This window comes from Alligator sinensis, unplaced genomic scaffold (assembly GCF_000455745.1).
Source record: "Alligator sinensis unplaced genomic scaffold, ASM45574v1 scaffold1499_1, whole genome shotgun sequence".
In the NCBI taxonomy this organism is placed as follows: Eukaryota; Metazoa; Chordata; order Crocodylia; family Alligatoridae; genus Alligator; species Alligator sinensis.
In genome coordinates, this window is record NW_005842494.1 from 673,525 (window position 1) to 695,027 (window position 21,503).

The 21,503-nt window shown below is 49.6% G+C and overlaps 1 protein-coding gene across 1 annotated transcript in view; it reads left to right on the forward strand.

Annotated features, from left to right (window-relative positions):
- The first annotated feature begins 307 nt into the window (after positions 1-307).
- The window catches only part of PLXNA2 (plexin A2), a 249,898-nt gene continuing 228,702 nt past the window's right edge, over positions 308-21,503 (forward strand). Inside the window, 1 exon segment of the mRNA XM_025212958.1 lies at positions 308-830. The gene's annotated coding sequence lies outside the window, so the exon portion shown is untranslated.

Genomic DNA, 21,503 nt, shown 5'->3' on the forward strand with positions numbered 1-21,503 from the left:
TCTGAATCCTTGTGCTTTGCTGGAGTTTTACCTTTAAGGTAGTTTGCGGGTGGCTGGTCCAGCTCAGCCGGTTCTTGGGGAGCAAGTGTCAATGGAGGTCTCTAGCTTGCACCTGCATCCCTTGAGCCGCTTTCCTTGCGTGTCACCGGAGAGAGAAATGCAAGGGTCCAGCATTGGGCACTGGGGAAGGCCTGCGGTTTGGAGCTGGTGGCTGCGGAAGAGTTAACCCCCAGTGACTGTATGTTAATGAGCTACATGGTAATACAGGGAGGCAGGCTTTAGCAGTCAGACTGCTGCTGATGGGGGGATGAGCTTCCAGTGCCAGCCTAGAGCCGGGAGAAGGAGTGCACAGTTACTGTGAAATTCAGCTGGTAGAAAGAGAGAGCGAGGGAGAGACACAGAGAGAGAGAGAGAGAGAGAGAGGAAAAAACAGATCTGTGAAGGAAATGGGACTGTAAAAAAAAAAATAAAAAAATAATAATAAAAAAAAAAGCAGAGGAAGCCCGGGATGGCTGATGTCAGGGAGGGTAGAGGAGAAGTCTAGGTGGGCGAATCCTAGGAATAAGGACCATTAAAAAGAATAAGAATAATTGGCTAGCCAGCCACACAGGGGCTTCAGAGGAATGACTGACTGACTGCCTGGAGGAGCCGTTCCAAGGAAGAGCAGAGAGACTTTAGGAATACAGATAAGTAGCTGGTGACTTGCGGTGGATTTCAATGAATTCAGGGTCGGACTGGATTACCTCTCCGTAAATCCAAGGAGGTGGAGGGGTGGGGGGAGAAAGCAGAGAGCCCCCAAGGAGACAGACGGAAGAGGATCTTTAGGTCTGGTAAGTAAGCCACCCAGCCGGGGTGGGCAAAGGGGTGGGGGGGGGCCCTCCAGCTAGCACCTGCCCCTCTCTTATTCTGCATGAAGGGAGCCCCCAAATACCTTTTCCCAGCGCCGCGGCTTTGGCGCTCTCCCCGCTGCCAAAGGGGGAGTCTCACCAGGTGCCCTCGGGGAAAGACCCCCACCACGTCCTTGGGGATGGGGTTTGGGGGGTGCATGCATGCATCCAGGTTGTTTTCTGGCTGAGGCTGGAAGCTGTAGGAGCATGTTTGTCTTCCACTTGGAAGAGGCTGGATTTGGGAGCATCATCTTGAGGGGTTTCCTAATTTGCTAGCTAAATCTCAACCGATAATGCAAGTCCTGTGAGGCTCCCCTCTGTCTGTCCCCCTCCCCACCCTTCCCAATCCAGTTTGGGCATCCTGTTATTTTGTCCCCTTAGTGTAGTTCTGCTGTCAATATGTTTTATTCCTTCCTAAATCCAAGTGGCTGCATTCCCTACCATTCAGTCCTGGACTGGGGAAAGGCAGTGCGTCATAAGGGAACAAAACCCCTCAAAAGTTGCCACTGACCAGGAGAGACTTTTTTTTTTTTTTGGCCAGCACTCAGGATTCCTGGAAAAAAATAATATCCGTACTGTGAAGGTCCCAGATCCTGCAAGATCCCTTTCCAGAAGCTGGGAAAGGGAAGGGGGAATCTGTGCATGCTTTTCTGAAAAAATTCCTAGGTCCCAGGGACTGTTTCCAGCCTCATCAAACCCTAAAGTTGCTTGGATGCTACATGCGTGTTTATCATAACAGAGGCTTGTCTATACGTACAGTGAGGGGCCGCACTGTCCTCTCTTCATCCGGCCCCCGGTTTCACCTGGTATGGTCAAACACCAGCCTTTTCTCTGTGCAAGCTGTGCCAGTACTTCATGGTCTTGAAGGCAGGATGAATGATGTTCATTGAATCACTGTTTTAAGCAGCATCTGAAAGTCAGTAGGTTAACATTAAGGGAAAGCAGGGGGGTTAAGGAGCGATAGAGGTGGGGAAAAAATCATGCCTCCGTGATCTGTATTCAGGATACTGGCTCAGCAGCAAGCAAGGATGAATTGTTCATAGGGTACCGTGCTATGCAATCCTGTTTCTAGGAGGGTTTCCTCCTCGTTACTTGTCTACCACTTGACATTTCTCTAGTAGGATGAATCTGTTTGATGGACCCTGACTGAGTTTTGGGAGGCAGGCTGTCTGCTTTCATGTGCCGGACGGCCTCGGTGATATCAATATCTCTAAAAGTTCAGTCAAATGACCTACTTCCACCACAGAATGACTGATGCCTTTGTGCCCTCTTCAGAATTGATGCTTATATTTTCCCAATGTGGAGATGTTTGCCTTGGTTAAAAAAATAAAATAAAAAGTGTGTCCTATGTTGCTGCCTTTTGCCAGATGCTCCTTCAGTCTCTGCTCATAAACCATAAGGCCTTAAATACAATAGTTAGGAGTGGTTTTAGGATCTGAGCAGAGTCACCTTGACTTTGGAAGCACAGTCCAGCCTAAGAGTCACTTGTATGTCTGGTTTCTCTTGTAAAATGGCTCGTGCAACCAAACGCAGACACCTTACCCTTCTCTCCTCTGCCGTGCTCGTTGTGGGAAGATGAAGCAACCCAATTTACTCTTCATTGCCTCTATAGCTGTATTTGATCCAATTATTTGCAGAGTTTCCCCCTGGCTTATAACAAGTCTGTGCAGTGGAAACAGGTAACAGATGCTTTTGCGAACCCACGGATCTGATAGAAATAGCGGCTCCCAGTGCTTTCCTTGCACTCTGTTTTGCTCTCCCAGTTAACCCTGAGCTCTCCCTGGCCCCTCAGCTGTTGAATGAAACTGAACTTTCTGAAATACAGCTAGATATTAAAACCCCTAAAGACCCCAAGCACTCTCCACCTGGGTATATGATGCTGAAGAAAGGATGACTCCTCCTGCCCTGTGCTCTTTAACTCTCTTCAGCAAATTGCATTAGGACGTGACAAATTGGCTTGCAAAGCAGCTAAATGGAAATGACATTTGGAGCAGTTCGTGGTGTAGACGCTGTGGTGTCTCGATTTGCAGGATCTGCCTGAAGTCTCCCGTTGACTGTCTCCCGAGAGCTTTAGTGCTCTGGGGATATCCAGAACTGGCTCTGGAAACTTTTTTGATGCAGTTTGAGCCTGGAGCCTTGGATGTGTCTCCTGGGATTGATCCAATGTCTGGGGAAGGTTTCAGCATTGATATGCTCGTGCAAGAGCTGAGCCAGCAAGCTGCGTAGGTCATGGTTAGAAGTGGGAGACGATGCCTAGATGCTGCATGGTGCGTGCAGACAGGCGATTCAAGAGGAGATGCCGTAACTGCTTCTTGGTACTGGCACAATACGCTCTAAATTTTCTTCGTAGAGGTATCTTTGTTCAGCCAGGATGGGTTAAGCAATGCTCGCTCACTATTTCCCCTGCACTTGCACGCGTCGGTTCAAACCCTGCCCTCATCAAGCGCTTTTAATTGGCCCCTCTATGGCTAGAACAAGAACCATGTGACAGGGGAGGGGGAATTCGCCCTCATCCCCGTATTTCTGAACGCTCTGCCTATCTGCCCCCTGGCATTTCCATTCAGCCCCGGCGCCTTTGTAGCAAGTGCAAATATTGCTTCCTCTCTCTGTCTCGGGCATCCTTAAAAGAGTGGGGAAAACACCGAGAGAGACGAACCTGAGCCCAGAGCGCTCCTGAGACAGGCCCTTTCGCATCTCTAAACACTCCTGATTATTCAGCTAATCTTTATTTCATGGGCACGTTACAAGAAACACACAAACAGGGGAGGGGGGAAGTGGAAGGCGGTGACACATTTAAAATACACAAGAAAGGCGCTGGCAGGAATATATTCAGTCTTCTTCTGCCGAGATGAAATATTTATGGGTCTAAGTTGTGGCAGGCTTTGCTCCCTGCCCTCTCTCCTCTCCCCTCCTCTTCTCCAGCGCCTTCCCTTGGCAAAAGGCGAATGAAAGCATCCAGCGCAGGGGCCCGCGTGCCTGTTCCCGGCAGAGCCCCTTCCTCACCCAGCTGTCTCGTGGGGGAGCGGCGCACAGCTGTCTGCACACATAGCCAGGGGCACAATGTACTTCTGTCCATCACGGCAAATGGGAGAAGCAGGGCTTGCTAGCCAAGCTAACCAAACCATAAAGAGACCCAAGCATTGTGTTTGCAGTCTGTTAACTAGAAATAATTCAGGAACCATCCATTTGGTGAGCTAGGGAAAAAAAACAGCTCCCCCCCCACCCCCCACCCCACCCCATTTTTTTTTTCCCCGTCCTTCTCTCTCTGTCTCTCCCTGCCCCCCCCCCTTCACCTTTGACCCCCTCCCTACATTTCAAACAGTGATGAATGGACAAAAATCCCTCAAGGGAAACATTTTTTCACTTAGTTACAAAGATTTCATGGCTAATTAGAGTAAATGTGGTTTTTAGAGTGTTAATCTCTTAACCAGCTTGGCTAGGAGGCCGCGATGACAACAAAGAAAGGGAGGGCGAGAGGGCGGGGAGGCATCATCCAATTTTTCCTCCCCCCCACAAGCGTTGATGGCCAAGTGCATCATGTCTTTATGCTCACGGCCCAGAGCATCCTAGAGGTGACTTGGGTCTGTCCGCTTCCTCGGTTGCTTTCCCAAGCTGTATACCTCCTCTCCGTTGGCTTTCCAAGCTGCTTTCTCTGCAGCCTCCCAGCGATGCTGAAACTCATTTGACTGCAGGACTTTAAAGCATCTCAGGCTGGGGTAGTGGAAAGTTGTTTTTGTCCAGGGTTTGCAGACTGGCTCAAAGATAAAGGGAGAAAGTGTGAACAAAAGAAGGACCCAGGCAGCGCGTTGTCCTGGGGAGGTGCGGGGTGCTGTGTCTAAACCCGTTCCCTGTAGGTCAAGGGAAGCTGGGTGTGCATTGGGGTGCTGCACCCCTTGGCAGAGAGGAGGGCCGGTGGCATGCACAGCACGGTGCCGTGCTGACCTGTGGCAAAGCCACGCAGGGTCCTCTCCCCGGCCCGGAGCTTTGCTCCAGAATTGGGAGTCGGGCTCCTGTAGGAAGCAGAAATACGGGTGAAACGGAGCGCGTGGAGCCCGCTCCACTTGCAACGCTCTCCGGTCGAGGCTCCTGGGACGGGGGGGAAGCTGTAGAGCCACCCGGCCTTTGGCATCGTGCAGGGAATTTAGCATCCGCCGTTTAGGCTCTGGATTCTTTTTCCAATCGATCGGTTTTCTTTTCCAGTCTGAGCAAGACGCTTGCTGTGTTTTCCGCCCCCTCGCCCCTGTAATCTTTCCTCTCCTGCCTTTGCCAGCCTCAGGTCCGTAACTCAAATCTAATTTTGACCGAGACAGCTCCAAAAGGGCTTAGGCAGCAGAGCAGTGAAATAACGAGCTGGCCAAATCGTAAGTTCCCAGCTCAGGAGTTGGCTGGATTGTGCAGGGTCTTGTATTTGCCGGGAGACAGCATCCGCCTGGGCTGTGGGCCTGAAATACCGTCTCATCCCGCTAGAGGGGGGCTCCTGCAGCTCGACTCAAATAGACAGAACAGCTTTTTTGATGGGGGAAAAAAAAAAAGAAGAGAAAAATCAGCACCAAATGCAGCGTGGAAAGCTGCTAGGGCTGGTTTTACCATCCCCTTCAGAGTCGCCGGTCCCTTCTGATAAAAGGGAACATGAAGATGAGCGGCAGTGCTTGACCCATCGCTTTGCCAAGTCCTGCCCGTTGCTAGAAATAGCTCTTGTGGGGAGGCAGTAAGATTTTAATGTTTTGTAAAGATTTCCAGCAAAACTGGCTGACAGTGGCTGATTCCTCCGTCACTACTGTGTGCTCTTGCAAGGTCTCCAACCTGGTTTCCTTCTGCTTCCCTACCGCGGCCTGAATATAGGCGTCGAGATGCTCTCAGGCGGTGGTGAAATGGCTCTAACGGGATTAAAAAAAAATAAAGTGAGACAAAATAAGTGAGTGTAGCACATGTCAGTGATGTATCTCTCTAATCTAATCTTCCACTGTGTTCTCTGCCGGGCCTTTTGCCTGGGTTATAATCCACCCTTGTGTTTCATTGGGGCGGAGAAGTAGTACTAGCCTAACTTTGCCAGCTCGTAGCGATTGTGGCTGCTTTGGGGAGATGCTCAGACCAGAGATGGGGCACTGGGAAAGAGGTGGCCTCCCTCTTCCTGATCTGATATTTCCCATCTCATGTTTCCCGGTGTAATCTCGGCCTCTCTTTGGGCGAAACCGAACGGGGAGGTGGTTGTGGGGAATGAAAAGCGAGATAAATGTATCATGTTATGAAAGTTTAATCCTGCATTGCCTGGGTTGAAATTACATTCGGAGCGGGAGATAAAAGGCATCAGAGTCGTATTATAAAAAAAGTCCAGATCATCGTAAAAGGAAAAGTGATAGTGAGCCTGGCTGAGACCTGTCGGCCCAACCCTCCAGCTTGCCCAGCGTGCAGGCGGAGACCGTTGCACTGCAACTGGGAAGCAGATGAGGGGTGCTCCCCACTCGTGACTGCGGAGAAGCTGTGGGAGTGGACAGAAATTAAAGGCCACATGGGAGAAATGCTTTTTTTTGGTGGGGGGCGGGGGGCGGGTGTAGCTGGACTATAGACAGCAGCTTGCAAGAGCCAAGCACCTGGGTCAGCCTCACCTGGGATGGAAACGCCGTCATGCTGCAAGTTATAGAGAGGTGTGGGTGCAACTGGGGTTGCTCCGCTGTGGGCACACGGCTCAAAGTGCTAATGGAGGTTCCCCTTCATCCGATGGAGCAGCGACCTTGGCCTCTGCAACGCAGAGACCCGAGTGCTCTCCTTGCCATAGCTTTCAGGCCGCGGGTACGTGGTGGCTGGGTGATGCAGAGCTGGCACGACTCATCCCTGCCAGCTCTTGGTTGTCTTGGCCTGCAGCAGATGGGCACTTGGAAGGGAGAAACAGGTACCCATAGAGGTGGTGGGATCTCCATCCTTGCAGGTTTTAAAGACTCAGGTAGACAAAGCCTTGGCTGGGATGGTCTAGTTGGGGCTGGCCCTGCTTTGGACTGGATGTGATCTCATTTTCTACGATTCGAAGCTCTAACGTGCCCCCAGGGCTGGAGATGGGAAGCAGCTTTCTAAAGCATGGCAAGATGGGGTCCCAAGGTAGAGCGCAAGGGGATGGGTCAGAATAAAGCACGGAGAGCTGAGGGACTGCAACAGGCTTGACCCCACGGTCCCGAACCGCAGCCTCCCCTGCCTGGCAGGAGCTTTGGGCTGGAAGGGGCTTTGTGTTAGCAGGAGCCCGGCTTCCTCGGCAGACAGGAGACGGACTCGCAGCCCTTGGCTGCTTTGAAGTCCCTTCGCCACCTCCTGAAAGTGAAAGGTGACGTCTGAGTAAATATTACGCTGACCTCTCACCTCGCCCTCCCTCAGCTGCGGCAGCTCCTTTCTTATCGCTCGTTAACGAAGCAATCAGATGAGCTGGGGCTGAGCAGCCGTGGCAGGGGTGGGAGCTGATCCCGGTCCCCTCCGTCTGCGCCCAGCCAGGCAGGGTGGGAGACCAGGGCGAGGGTGGCTCCAACGTACGAGGAAGACGACTTCATGCAAAGCCGAAAACTAAACAGGAAAGGAAAGTCTCCTTCCTTGCTGCCTGGTGAGGCTGCCCCTCCTCCCCAGCCCTGGTCCTTGAGTGCTAGATAAGCATTTGCTCAGCTCGGGAGTGTTGCTGGGCCCTGGGGAGCATGAGTTCTCATAGCTACTTAAAGGAGGCTAATGCCAGGCCTCCACGTCTGGTTGGGAGAGCGATGTTAGCTGGAGCCTTGATATGTCTCAGCAGTTTGTATCAAGAAGAGCCCAAGAACTGTGCTTTTTGCAGCTATAACTGTTTCTGTTTGAGGAGCCACCATAGAGTTGTGGCAGCAGGACTTCTTTGCTGCTCCGTGTTAAGAGGGTTGGCTGGACTAGCTCTGCCAGCACCCAGCTGGTGCCCACCTTGGATGCAGTGCAGATGTTCCCCACACCTGGCCGACACGCCAGCAATAGCCCTAGCATCCATGCGGTGCTACTGGCAAAACAGGCCCTTCTACTCATGTAGCTTCTTCCATTTAGGGACCCGGTTGACGCTAGATGACTCCGTTAACGGGTTTGCTTTCCGAGTTCACAGCTGGGGAAAGTCCGCATCATGTTGCGAGCTGTTTTTCACCTTTTATAGCAAGTGCAAAATCAATGCTAGGAACTCAGCTTGCATGGGCAGCCTGTCGAAGCAAGTCAGTTCACCCAACCCAGGATGGGGAGAAGCAAGGGGGCAGTGGGTGCAGTTTGCTTTTTCTGCCTTGGCTGGAAAACCTTGGGTGGAGGCAGAGGGAGGATGATGGCTCACAGAGAGGACACACTCCATGCAGCTAAAGGAAACGACTTATTCCCCTCTCGGCTCCCGACGGGCTGTGACCAGCATTCGGGAGCAGCAGTTTTAATTCACTCATCAGCAGCTGCAGGTCAGCACCGAGCATCAGCGCTCCGACTGCCCTTTACCTTGCGTCAGGAAGCCCAGCGAGGCTGGAGAAAACAGGAAACCTCTTCAGCAGTGACTGGCTGCTTACTCACTTGCTTTTCTGTGTAGCACGAGGCCTCCGAGGAAGCGCGTCTACCTTGACTTGCCCCTGACTCAGCTGGGAACAGGTTACTCATGTTATTGCCAGGCTTAGTGAGTTGGGGAATAAGTGCCTGTGAGAGACATCTAAGTGCATCCAAAACTGTGGCTTTTAGTTGAGGTATTTCCTCCCGTGCGTCATCAACCAGGGAGAGCTTGAAATGCATCGCATGACTGATCACAGAGCGGCCTGCCATGGCAGCTCCACTGGTGTTTTGGGGTTGCTGTACAACCCACCCCCACGGAGGCAGGTATCTCACCAGAGGGCAGGTTGAAGTGCACACACCCTTACACACGCAACACTTGCACTGCTTTAGCTATAGGCTTGTTTTAAAGCAATGCAAGCTTGTATGTAGTCAGGACCGGACGTAAATGTCCTGTGAGCGATACCTCGCCAGAGTCACCCTCGCATTACACGTGGAGCACTGCCAGAGCTAGGCATTCAACAGCCAGTCGGTCTCAATATGTTGAGATTTACTTAAAAATAAAACTTTAAGAGCTTTGGGTTAGTTCGGGGGTTTTTGGTTCCTTCCTTGTTTCTTTTTCTCTAGTGGAGGAAGGCTAGAAACTGACTTTTTGTGGCATCAGCAGGTAATATTCTCATGGCTCCAGAAGCTTGAGCTTTAAGGGAAGCACCAAATATGACACATCTTGTGATTCGTACCAGAAGCATCGACAGCGCTGTTCAAATGGGAAACTAAAATGCATTTCTGAAGTTGGACTGCCCAGTTCCTTGAGAAGGCTACAAAAGCAGGGCTGAGCAGCATTTTGGCTGCCTCGGAGGGGACTTAGCCAGTGTGCATGATTTCATCCCATCTGGTATTTTGGTTTCCTGATTGAGGAGATCTGTTGGGATTGGGGGGACAGAGCAGGGAAGCTGGCTGTGTTAGAAAGGGTGTTATGCTCAAGGCCCCAGAAGTACTGATGTTGTGTCCGTAGCTTATATGGATGCCAAAATACCCTGAAAGGCAAAAATACAAGAGGGAGCACTGACCTTCTGCTCAAATGTCCTGCCTTTTGCTGTTTTTTATCGCTATCTTGAATGTTACTCAGACATACTTTTTGCCAGTGCATTTCCTCTGAATTTTTTAGTGGAAGCCTAAGAGCTGCGGGGAGAACAGAGAGAGGCAATTTCTTGGTGATTTAAGAAAATGCTTAGTTACCCATTAAACATTTTTTTTTCCCGGTGGATTTGAAGTAGCATCAGGAGTTAGAAACTTTGAGCCATTGTTCTGTTTGGTGCTGGGGATAAAGCATGTCACCGTCTTTGTACTGCAGCATTGGAAGGAGCCAACGCTGCAGCGCAGCAAAGTCTCAGCGATGAAAGGTCCAAGGTCAAATTCTCCCTGACTAGTAGGATTGTGGGCCCAAAATTAACCTCGCCCCTGCTGTAGCTAGAGATGGCCTCAGGGTGCAATGGTATCCTGTAGCTGCTTGCATCGTTGGCTTTGTGAGCAGTGCTGCTCAAGCAGATGGTGTGGACACAAGTGTTGTTAAAGAGCCCAGAGGTGTCGGAAGCCGCTAGCATGTTAAGTTGTAGAGATGCAAACTTCCCCTGTAGCAGCACTGCCCCAGAAGAGCCCAATCCACTTTTTTTGGCACTTTGAGGTGTTTAAAGGCAGTGTTAAGTCATAAGAAACATCTGGACTCTCTTCTTGGCTTCCTGCTTAGTCTTTTCAGGGCTTTTGACACATCTGGCCTTTGTGACTTGCCCATCAAGGGTCAGTGCCAACAAGCAGGGGTGGATCTTGGAAAGGGTTCAGGGGCTCGTGTCATAGGAATCATCACTCGCCTAAAGGGGAGCTGTTTCAGGGGTATTGGTTGTAGCCGTGTTGGTCTAAAGACATAGGCAGACAAGGGTCTTTGGGTAACTCTGGTATCTTTTATTAGACCAACTCATATAGTTGGAAAAATTCTTCTTAGCAAGCTTTCGGGTGCAAACACCCTTTGTCAGGCTGAGGAAGTGTCTACAGATGGCGTGTGCTCTTCCTGGATGGAGTGCTAAAGCAGCCAGAGGCCACTGTGCATGCAAGAAATCCAGTCAATTAAAATGTAAATTGAGGTGGTCAATAGGTGAGAGACAGGTGTGGGGGAGGGGGAATGAAAGTGGCTGTAGTCAAAGGATGAGACGGGAGGGTGGGAGGATGCTGAAAGCTTCTCAAAGTCTGCCCCGACTCTGGGCACAGAGAGCTTGCAATCTGTCCCTGACCGCTCTTGGTCTCTACCACTCCATTTCCCTGCCTGAGAGTTGGGTTGAAGCCGGTCTGCTTCACAGGGCTGCAGAAGCATAATTTGCTTGGGGATCCTGTTATGAAAAGTGTGAGTGCTGGGTGAAAAATTGGTGGCATTAATAATTCATTGGGCTGGACTGTGGCGCCGCAGCAGAAGCTCCATTTCCCTTTACTGGCCATCCATCAGTACCTGCGCCGAGCTTTCTGCAGAGTGATGCATGAACTCGGGCGGAGGTGGCGAGCACTTCTCCGACTGGTGCACTGGTTTCGACTCTGTTTAGACACCGAGCCTTGGGGGAGCAGGATCCACGCCGAGTACTAAGGCCGTGATAGCTTTGGCCTTTTGAGCTTTAAAATCTCATAGCAACAACACCAAGTTTGCAAACACTTTGGAAGCAAGGGCCTGGGGCCCTGCTTGCTTGTCTGCTCTGTGTGTGATGATGTTCAGATGCAAGGGCTCACATAATGGGGCTTTTCAAGGCGTAGAAATTGTGTGGCATGGGCAATTCTGGGCCATCAGTTCCACCAAATGCATTTTCTGGCTTTGAGGTGGTCACAGATTGTCTGCGGCTGATCTGGGAAGCGCTAGAACTAATCCTCGGGAAAGGACAAAGGCAGCTGCTACTGAAGGACTTGGGAGCATGTTTTGTAGCTTGTTTAAAAAAAAAAATAAAAACCCAGCTCCCAGGAGAGAAGGTCACCGGGAAACTCCGTTTCAAGGCTTTCGTCCCAGAAAGTTTTGGGTGGGATGAGGAGTGATGCTGCAGGTTGGGCATGGCCCTTTCCATTTGGTTTTGGGCCAGCAGTGGCTATTTTTATTAGCACCCTGGAGTGGTTTGGTGATGTATATGGAAGGAGTTCAGTGTCGGGCTAGTTCGTGGCCATCGAGGGTGAATTTTTCTAAGATGACTAGAGAGATTTGAATGTCCTGCTTGAAAATCAGACTTCTTTTGAGATTTATCATGTTGGTCAACCAGAATCAGTCATCCCTTTGGATCAACATCTCACTAACTTTGCTGATACGTCACATAATTTGTATGATTATGGTGTTTAGGACCCCCGTGGTCCTGCCGTCCTAGAAGCCGTCGAGTTAACACCAAGATCATCCCTTCCTCAGAGAGGTCCTAGGCATCTGGTTAAAATACAGCACATGAATCAACCCAGGGCCAGGTTTTCCGGTGCTCACTATACTAGAGCAGGACAGGATATCTTTTTTTTTTTTTTTTTTTTTTTTTTTTTCCCCCCTCCCCATCCTCTGAACATTTTTTGAGAGTTCAATATTTTTCAGGCCTGAAGGCAGATTTAAACACCAAACCCCTAAGGTTTTGGAAACTGAAAGTCCAGGCAAATAAGCAACAACAAAAATCAACCGTAAGTTTTGCTTATATTTTTAATATAAAATATAAATGCTTCAACTTTTTATATGAGAAGTTGTTTTGAACTCCAAAAATCAGCGGTTTTTTTCTTCATTTAGAAAACATCACCGCAAAACCTTTCTATACTTTCAAACCTGTTTTCAGCATATTTTGAGGGGATTGCTTCCTTAATTGAACCTTTCCCTTTAAAGATGTGGTTTTTGACACATTTGCATTCCCTGAGCTGTTGGGGGGTTGTTTTGGTCTGTTTTTTTTTTTTTTTTTTTAAGTGTCATTGAAAAACTGCAAACCAATTCAACTGAGGAGCCACGACCAGGGCTGTATTTTCAAAGCTATTGACTGCCCTGGAATTGCTCTAATGACACTTATGGCCAAATTGTCAAAAGAACATCTGTTCCTATGTTAAAAGGACCGGTGCTCACACTTGCAAGTACCCTACAATAGGGAGCACATGGCAGTCCCAAGAAACTGCAGGCAGATGGGAACTTCTTTGACTGTCCTCAGTACAGGGGTGTGGGGGAAGTGTCTTTAGCTTGCCACCATTTTAATTGCATCAATCTTCATTTAGGCTGCAAAGCCCAAATTGGAAACTGGAGTTGGAAATCAAGCATCCTCTGTACCCTGACATCATTTCCCTCCTCCTTTTAAGATAAAAAGCTTTTGAGATTTTTTTTTTTCCCAAGTAGTGCAAAGTGTGACACGAAGAAAAGCAAAATATTGACTCATAAATTTGTTCATGACAATTCATTTCATTCCATCCCCACCTATAAACACCATGTGTTGCCAGGCTATCTATCCCAGCCATCGTGACTGAGTAGGATGTAAGGTTAATTTCCTTGTAATTTAGCTTGTTTTCTGTTCTATTTTGGTTCATTTGGCGAATGTTGTTCTCGGCCTTATGCATATTATAGAGCTTGATTTTTCTTCTGCTGAAGTCCATGGAAGCAGGGCTGAGCCTGGATCCAGGAAAACTTTCTCCATGGCTATGCGAGATGCATTGCTGTGGGCCACTTAGCGCTCTGGGGTTCACCAGCAAAATTTAGCCTGCTTTCTGCCCTAAATACTAATTTTGCCTGTTTTCCGCCGCACATGTGCCAAGCTTGCTTCAGCCAGGACTCATGAACCGAGCCTGAGATTTGGGGTTGTGAAAGAGGACAAAATGACCCCCCGGGGCTCCCCCAACCAACTCTTGTGACCAGACACAAAAATCGTCTTACCAGCCTAATCTGTGTGTGGTGTTAATTGCTGCAGCACTGAGCGCTTTGTGGAAGGACTTGCGGGATTCATCTGCTTCTCCTCCCTCGGCCTGCAAATGCTTTACAGAAGCACATGCGTATCATTATCCCCATTTTGCAGATAGGGAAATAAAGGTGCTGAGACTTGAAGTGAACTGCTCAAAGTCATGCAACGGGTCACTGACCGTGCCAGCTTCATCCCAGTTCATAGCAGTCCAGGGGTAGAGCGGAGCGCTATGAACTAGTGGGGATGCAGCACCGAAGATGAGACTTGACCCAAAGCGAGACGGTCCTGAGCTCTAGGAAGGTTGGAGCAAGGCAGGTCCCGCTGCGGCCCTGTGAAACGCGGCCCTCCCAATCCGTGAAGGATTTATTGTTTTCCGCTCCCTGCTGGATCTGGTCCGATAGCCCGGTGGTGGGAAGGAAATGACTCAGTTGCTTTACAGACAAGTGCAACTTTGAAATGAAAGAGGCAGGAGACAGTTGAGACTCTCAAACGTGTTTCCTCAGTAAGCAAAGCTGTTGTTGTATTATAACTCTACGTATTGCTGGCAACTCCTAGCAGCTCCAGTTAGGAGCTGGGAACCGTAGACAAGCAGAGCACAAGATGCTCCCTGCCCCAGAGAGCCTACGGTCTGGAGGGGTTTGGTGCAAGAAACAAATGCAGGGGAGGTGGAGTAGAGTCCACGTGGAAAGGCTGTATCGGGCCTAGTTAGGAGTTGTCTAGGACCCTTTGCTCAATGAGCAGGACCCTTTGCTTTGAGCAGAGCAGGGGGTTTAAAGAAGGTGGTGTAGTGGCATTTCAGCTTTGTATGAGGAGCTTCTCCCATGTAGGCAGAGCAGCATAAAAGGAAACTCGCAGGTGCTTACAGAAGCGCTGGGATTTAGTGCACAGACACTGGACAAGAAATTGGGACAACTTGGGCTCTGTTCCTTGGCAGTTCACATTGTCTCTCTGCCTCATTTTACATATATATATTCTCCTTCTCAATTATTACGGTGGTGCCGAGCAGTGTGGATGGAGGTCAGTGCTGCACAGGGGGGAAGACCACCTCAGCCCCATGCCCCTTACAGACGCAATGTGCCACGTGAAGGAGAGTAAAGACAACCAAGGCAGAGAGATGACTCTTTTTTGCAAAAATATTTATTTCTATATTTATTTATTTCTCTCTCTCTCTCTCTCTCTCTCTCTCTCTCTCTCTCTCTCTCTATATATATATATATATATATAAATAAATATTTTTGCAAAAAAGAGTCATCTCTCTGCCTTGGTTGTCTTAACCCTCCTTCATGTGGCCCATTATGTCTGTAAGGTGCATGGGTCTGGGGTGGTCTTCCCCTCCGTACAGCACTGACCGCCGTCCAGGCTGCTCGACACCACCATAATAACAGAGAAGGAGACTCACAGACAGGTTTACTCTGTGCTGGGCAAGATTTTGGGGTCCTCATAACAGCATCATCCCCTCCACTCCTCCTTGGCTAGTCCCCGGCATTGTGGGCTGGGACTTGTGATCGTTGTCAGACGCAGACCCAAGGAGCTGCTTTCTCCATCCTATTATCAGCTTGGTTGGAGAGGGAGAAGTTTTTAAATGACAGTAAGATCCTTAGCAAAGAAACAAGAGTCAGTGTTAAAAATAAAGGAAACAAGACAGCTTGTTTCATCTAAACAGAAGGGTTATTAAACAAGCTTGAATTAATCAGAGATCTGCCAGCACTCTGAAATTGAAAAGCGGGGTTGAGGAGCAGGGAGCGGATGAGTAGAAAGCAGCCGCGTCCTCAGGTAGGAATCGATGTAGCGAAGCTGCGGCAGAGATGCCGATGTCCTGCAAGTTGCCCTCTCCTCTGTGTCCCTGGGAAGATGCTGAGAGTGGGGAGCTCGTGAGCTCTCTCTTCTCTTCAGTGCAAGCTCAAAAGGGCCCAAGTGATCAAGTGTGGAAGGGCTTGAGCAGAGAAGCCCTGGGGAGGACTCACAACCTCTCCCCGGTTGCCTTGCATTCTCCGGTTGTCTCGCACCGTGGCAGGCTGCGGAGGGGCTGTCACGTGTGTGCAAATGCTCTGCATTTCTGCAGCATCCAGGCCTCTCAATGAACATTAATTAAGCTCCCAACACCCAAGTGAGGCAGTTTAGCAGATGAGTAAATGGAAGTCCAGAGAGACCGTCGCCTCCCCCCAGTCAGTGACAAAGCTAAGGTTGGCTACGCTTCATGGCCTATATGTCCATTCAGGGCTGTATCTGAAGCTCTGCTGCTTTGATGGATGCTAAAGGGTTCTTCAGCAGCATGAGGCTTCCTCCTCTGTTAGCATAACTGGTTTAGTTTGGTTGTTAATTTAAGGGTTTACATCGTTTCTATGTCCTTATTGCCGATCAAATGCCGCACCTACAATTGATGTTGTTTAAATCATTTCCCTCCGTGGCGATTCCAGTTATCCAACCGGCGGCTAGAAGCTGGAGCAGAGCAACACGTCTGCTGGATCTCCTGGGCTCTGTTGTCTTCCTCGAGGAACCAGCAGAGACGAGGGGGCAGGAGTCTGTGTCTACTGGACTATCCACCTGTTTGTGCTACAGGCGGTGATCGATGCATTTTGTAACCTTGGGGAAGGCAGAGGGAAATCAAGTCAGCAGCAGAGCTAAAACATGGATCCCATGGGTCCTGACACCCTGTCTTGATGGTAAATGCAAGAAAGCTTCCTTGCTCCCTCGCCTCACCTTTACCTCTCGTGCCCCAGAACTGTAAGAGCTGTGATGGGCAGCATAAAAGCCAGCATCTCTATGGCTCCTGCTCGTGAACTGAAAAGATAATCCCCCTCTGAAATGGAATTATTTATTACAGAGCCAGAAAGCATCGTCCAAACAGGGATTGTGTGTGTATGTGCGTAGAGGCACTTGCATGTTCTTCATAATTGCAGCGCTGCTGGCGGAGTGAAATCTATAGCTGCACAGTTGGGGATTCCACATTTCAGTACTTAATTTTAACAAACGTACAACTTCCTGATGTACTTGGGTAACGGCACCGTGGCTACTGTGTAAATACAGCTTGCTGCCGTGGGGAGCAGTCAGGATAACGAACGCCATTCTCCCAGACGGGGCGGGCACAGACAAAGGATTCTTGTTTCAGGTTTTTGTTTAATGGGGTGGCTGGGGACTCATTTAATTTGAAGCTGAGGTTCATCGCCTGCATACGCGGCTCTTAGAGTGGTGCCGTGAGGAGCGACCACTTCTCCTCCGGTCCCGAGTTGCTCTCTGATGCTCCTCCATAATGTCCCATGGGGCAGGCTACCTGGGATTGGTACCTGGGAGACCAGGGATCCCATTGTTAGCTTGGCCAGTGACTTGCACGATAACCTTGGGCAAGTCTCTCAATGCACTTGTACCTCTTCCACCTCTACAGTCCCAGCTCACTGGGAAGCCGTGTGGGCGAAATGCCATTCATGGCAATGAGGCCCTCAGTGATGCAGGTCCTATAACCACTAATATAGGATGCTTTTTACAGCACCGAGTCTGAACAACACCCTTCCCCTTGCAAACCGTGAATGAAGCATCTCTAAGATTTTAAAAGCAGACGAGCATTTTTTTTTCTTCCTCAAGGCAGGCAGACACCAGCACGGGGTCTGCTGTGCACGGTGCTTCCCCCAGTCCGGATCCCTCATAGCGAATAACTCCCTCTCCGTGCACCTTCCTTCTTGACGCACGGTAATTTAGAAGCTGTTCTGCAGCAGTACATTTAAAGCTGAATAGCTGCCAGCTGCACTTTATAAGATAACAGGTGTCAGGTAACAGCACGGTGAAAAGAAAAGGTGTCTAATTTCTGCCACCGAGGTGTTTTAGGTTGATTATGAATTTTGCTGCCTCTCTTTTTCAGGTTGGTTGGGACATAAATTTCAGGTGAATGCATCCTGCCGAGATGAACAGCTGGATGCAATTTTGATGTAGAAGTAAGCTGAGAATCTGTCTTGGGGGCCTTATGAGGAGCTTAAGGAGAAATTCTGGCTCCATTGAAGTCAGTAAGAATTGTGCCATTGATTCAGGGAAGCCATCCTTTGACCCAGGCATGCCAGACCATAGCTTGCGGTGTGTAAGCATCCCTGGGCTGCAGTTCACAGATGGATCTGCTTGGCTCTGCTGAGGAACTGCATTGTGCTGCACACACAGGTGCTTTGTCCTGCCAACCATGTATCCAGACAAGAGTGGGATTGGAAATGGAGGCCCTGAGCAATGAAGTGACCTGCCCAGGGTGGCATAACCTGGGTTAGCTAGGTCTCCTGACTCTTAATCTAGTGCCTGACCATATTCTGCCTTGCTGAATGAGAGGAAGCCAGCAATGTGTGTGTGTGTGTGTGTGTGTGTGTGTGTGTGGCTGCTTTCCTCTAAAACAGTGGTTTTCAACCTGCGGCCCACAGACCCCTGGGGGTCCACAGTCTGAGGGGTCCCCAAAAGATGACTATGATCAATCAAAAGTATGTGGATACCCACGCTTACAACTCAGGGGAGTCCGCAACTTCATTTGAAATTTCCAAAGAGGTCCGTGCCTCCCTTTGAAATTTTTATAGGGGTCCACAAACGAAAAAAAGGTTGAAAACCACTGTCTTAAGGGCATCTGCACCCCTTGAACCTCAAAGCTCCCCAGGGTGGCAGTCTGTGTAAACCGCCACTTGCAGAAGAAGTGAGTTTATGCATGGTCTGTGGCAGAGCCAGGTCTCCTGCTCAGACCACTACACCATGCTGGTTAAAAGTGTCATGTACTGTCACAACTGCGAGGAAAGGGCTTGCCCAAAGTTGTACTCATTGGGGTTTTGAGCTTCCCTTTATCCCAGACAGACTGGTGTGGCGTGTGTGTAAGGGACAGATAGGGAGAGGGAGGAAGAGAGGAAAGGCTCATCCGGTACACGGGTTGTATAAACAACATCCGAGGCCGGGACAATAAGAGCGAATTTTGTGCATAATTCATGCAATTATGTTTGTTATCAGGGAAATGCCTTTTCACAGCTGGGTTTCATTCTTCCCCTCCTCCACCCTATCCCCGTCCTGGAGGAAGCAATAGTTACAATGCTGTACTTTGGCCTCCAAGTTCTTTCTCAGAAAGCTGAGCCCAAGCCTGGAAAATACCATCCCCATGAATAAGCAGCCACACAGAACAGGGAGGGCAGCTATCGGGGTCACAAGCGGTTATTGATTCTGGCTGCTAGACGGACAGCTACAAGGAGGTTGTGATGATGGTTGGTTTAGAGGAATTAAAGTGGGTTCCCATAGGGAGCAAGGGTGGAATGGGCAGTGAAATCCAAAAGTGAGGCCTGTCTTAAGCCTGCCATTCAAGGGGTTAATAGCTGCAGGTGTATTAACAACTAACATTCACTGTCCAAGTTGCTTAATCACTTCTGTCCTTACAGTCAAGTGCATGGTGCTGCTACGGCTTGGAAAGGGCTGGTTTCTGTAGCTCCCTTTGTCATTGCACCATCTATAGGTTGAGAACTAGCTTAACGATCTTCAAAAAACATCCCGATGCCCATCAAATGATCCCAGCAGTCTTTCCTGCCCCTGTGCAGCGGGGCTGGACCTGATGATGTGCAAGGTCCCTTCCAGCCCCCAACAACTATGAAACTATAAGTGATGAGTGCCAAGAGCCCCTGCTGGATGTTCCTGCAGACAACCATCAGGGCGGGACGGATTTCTGTCTTCGGAGCGGGCAAGTAGTAGCCTTCTTGGGGCAAAATAGATGTGTTGGCAGAACTGCACCTGCGGCTTCAGCAGCCCACCTCTTCTCATTGTGCCTGGCTGTTTCCTGCAATCAGTTCCTCATTTTCATGAATGAAACAAAGACTGGGAAACAGCTCCTGTAATTCTAGTAGCATCCTAATTAACCGTTCGAAGCCCAATGTGTGACGAGTTGTCAAACGTCTCTTTAGTTTAATTCCTTCTAACTTGATTTCTTACAATTTAAACCATAAAAAAACACCCAAAACTGAAGTCCACGGTGTCCCAGTAATTGCTTTTATCTTGCAATAAGAGAACAACTGACTCAAGTCAAGCTGTGTAATTTCAGTTTGCAACAGATTCTGAAGTGTGTCGTTGAACTGGATGTGCTAAGAGGAGACCAGTATCTGGAGAGAAACACCCCAAACTTTTGGTGCCCATAAAGCTGGCAGCCAAATGTGCAGAGATGAAGACAGGAGCTAATCCCACCCTTTGAGACCCCGTGGAATTGTACCCTTGCCAAGCTGCATGCAATTCAAGGTACCGGCATCCATCCAGTGAAGGAGGCATTGGACCAGTCTTAGATGGACCACTTCCTCCATAGGAACAGAGTTTGGCTTCAGAGGAGAAGCCATTCTCACAGCACTGGGGCTTTTGCTACCTGTAGAAATAGCATAAATACAACCTACCTCACACTCAGTAACTGGTCTGAGTGGCAGAGCAGGGTCTAGTGGAAACCATGCTGCATGCGAATAGCATTCATCCTGATCCCTGTGTGTGCAGGGGCTGCAAAGTGGGACTTGTTCCTTTAATTGGTGCGATTTTAAGTCTGTGCCACAAATTTTCAGATCTGGAAAGGAAAGGGCCCCAACTCGGAGGTGCTGGAGGTGTGGGGAGATGGTTGCACGGTGGTGCCTAGTTAAAGAAACTGTTCTGAAGCCGAGCTGTCTTTCTGACTTGCTCAGAAATGCCGTCCTGGAGCTGAGAGGCCTCTCCTGTCCCAATTTGGGCTTCACCAGCATCTGCATGCTCCTGCTGACAGGCTTGGTGAATTGCCTGGGGCTGGTTCATCAAACGCTTCCAACCAGTGCCGGTGGAGAGAGGCAGACAAGGTGCATACCTGCTTGCACAGTTCAGGATAAGACACTTCTCCAGTGGACCAACTCTCCATCTGCCCTTTTCCCTGCAACTGGTGTGTGTTGAGGTCGACTCGCTGTCAAGAGGAAGGACCGGGCTGGATGAGGCTGCTCCAAATAGATTACATTAAACTTCGTACCACGCAGCGTGTCAGGCTTGCCCTTCTGGTGACCGTTTTTATAATTCCAGGGAATTTCTGGCAGGCTGGTGACCTATAGAAGAGGTCAGGAGTGTGAGCCAGTACATCTCGCTGCTCCTGGCCCCAAGGTAATGAATCTTATCGGACTGTACAAAGCAAGCGAGGTGGAATCAACCCACACCCGGAGACAGCTCAGCCAGTTGCAGAGGTACCCCCTCCCTCCGACACGTTTCTCGGGAGGTTTCATAAATTCAGGAAGACAACTCCAAACTTTCATGGCCTTAAGAAAAAGCCTAACACGGGCAGACTTTTCTTTCTCCCTGCTACAAGTTTGGGCTGATTCAGTGTGGCTCCCAGGTCTTGATTGCATCGATGGTACAGTCTGGGAGAAGGAGACCTAGAACAGGGGATGAAAGGCAGGCCTTGCAGGGCTTAGAAGTGGGCAAGCATTAAAAGGATGCTGCTGCTTTTCCTAGATACTTGGCCACATGGACATGGGTCAGGGTGAAGGTAGCAAGAGTTTAGCCCTGCCTGGTGGTAGAGACTTCTGTAAGAGCCTCTCTCTTCTGCCGGGGAGCAGAACCGCCCCGCTCCCCCAAAAAACAGCCAGGCTGAGAGATGGAGCTGCCTTACTGACTCATCCTGACCAGATGCATCTCATTAGCTCCCATTCAGTAAATGTAAAAAAATCTCCATTTCTCTCTGAAGACAAAGGAAGAAGGAAGTAATAGGGTTGTTGGTTGTAGAAGGATGTAATAAGCACTCCTAAAAGGGGACATGCTGGGACTGTTTGGTGGAGGAAGATGCTGGGTCCAAACATATATGCTGTGTTTTAGATTATTGCTTTCAGAGCTTTGTGCTTGGCATAATACAGCATGGAAGTGGAGTAGACAGCCAAATAAATAAAACAAAATCTGCCATGCTTGTGTTCTGTTCTGGGGTGTGAGATCCCCAAGTGATTTTATGGGTTGGATGAGAGATCTCCGCTCCACTGAGCCCTCCCCTACCTGCACCTCGCTCTGCCGCTTGGATAAAAACAAAGCCCCAGAGTTCAGCCAGGGATTTTTGGTAGTTTTTGCGGAGTTGGGTACCTTTGTGTTGCACAAAACTGTCAGGAAATAACACAGATCACAGAGGCTTGCAGGACAGCATGTCCAGACCCTAACAAATCTGTTGAGTTGCATTTATGCTGGGTTGGATTCCCCAAAGAGCGGGTGGGGTGGTGGGGGC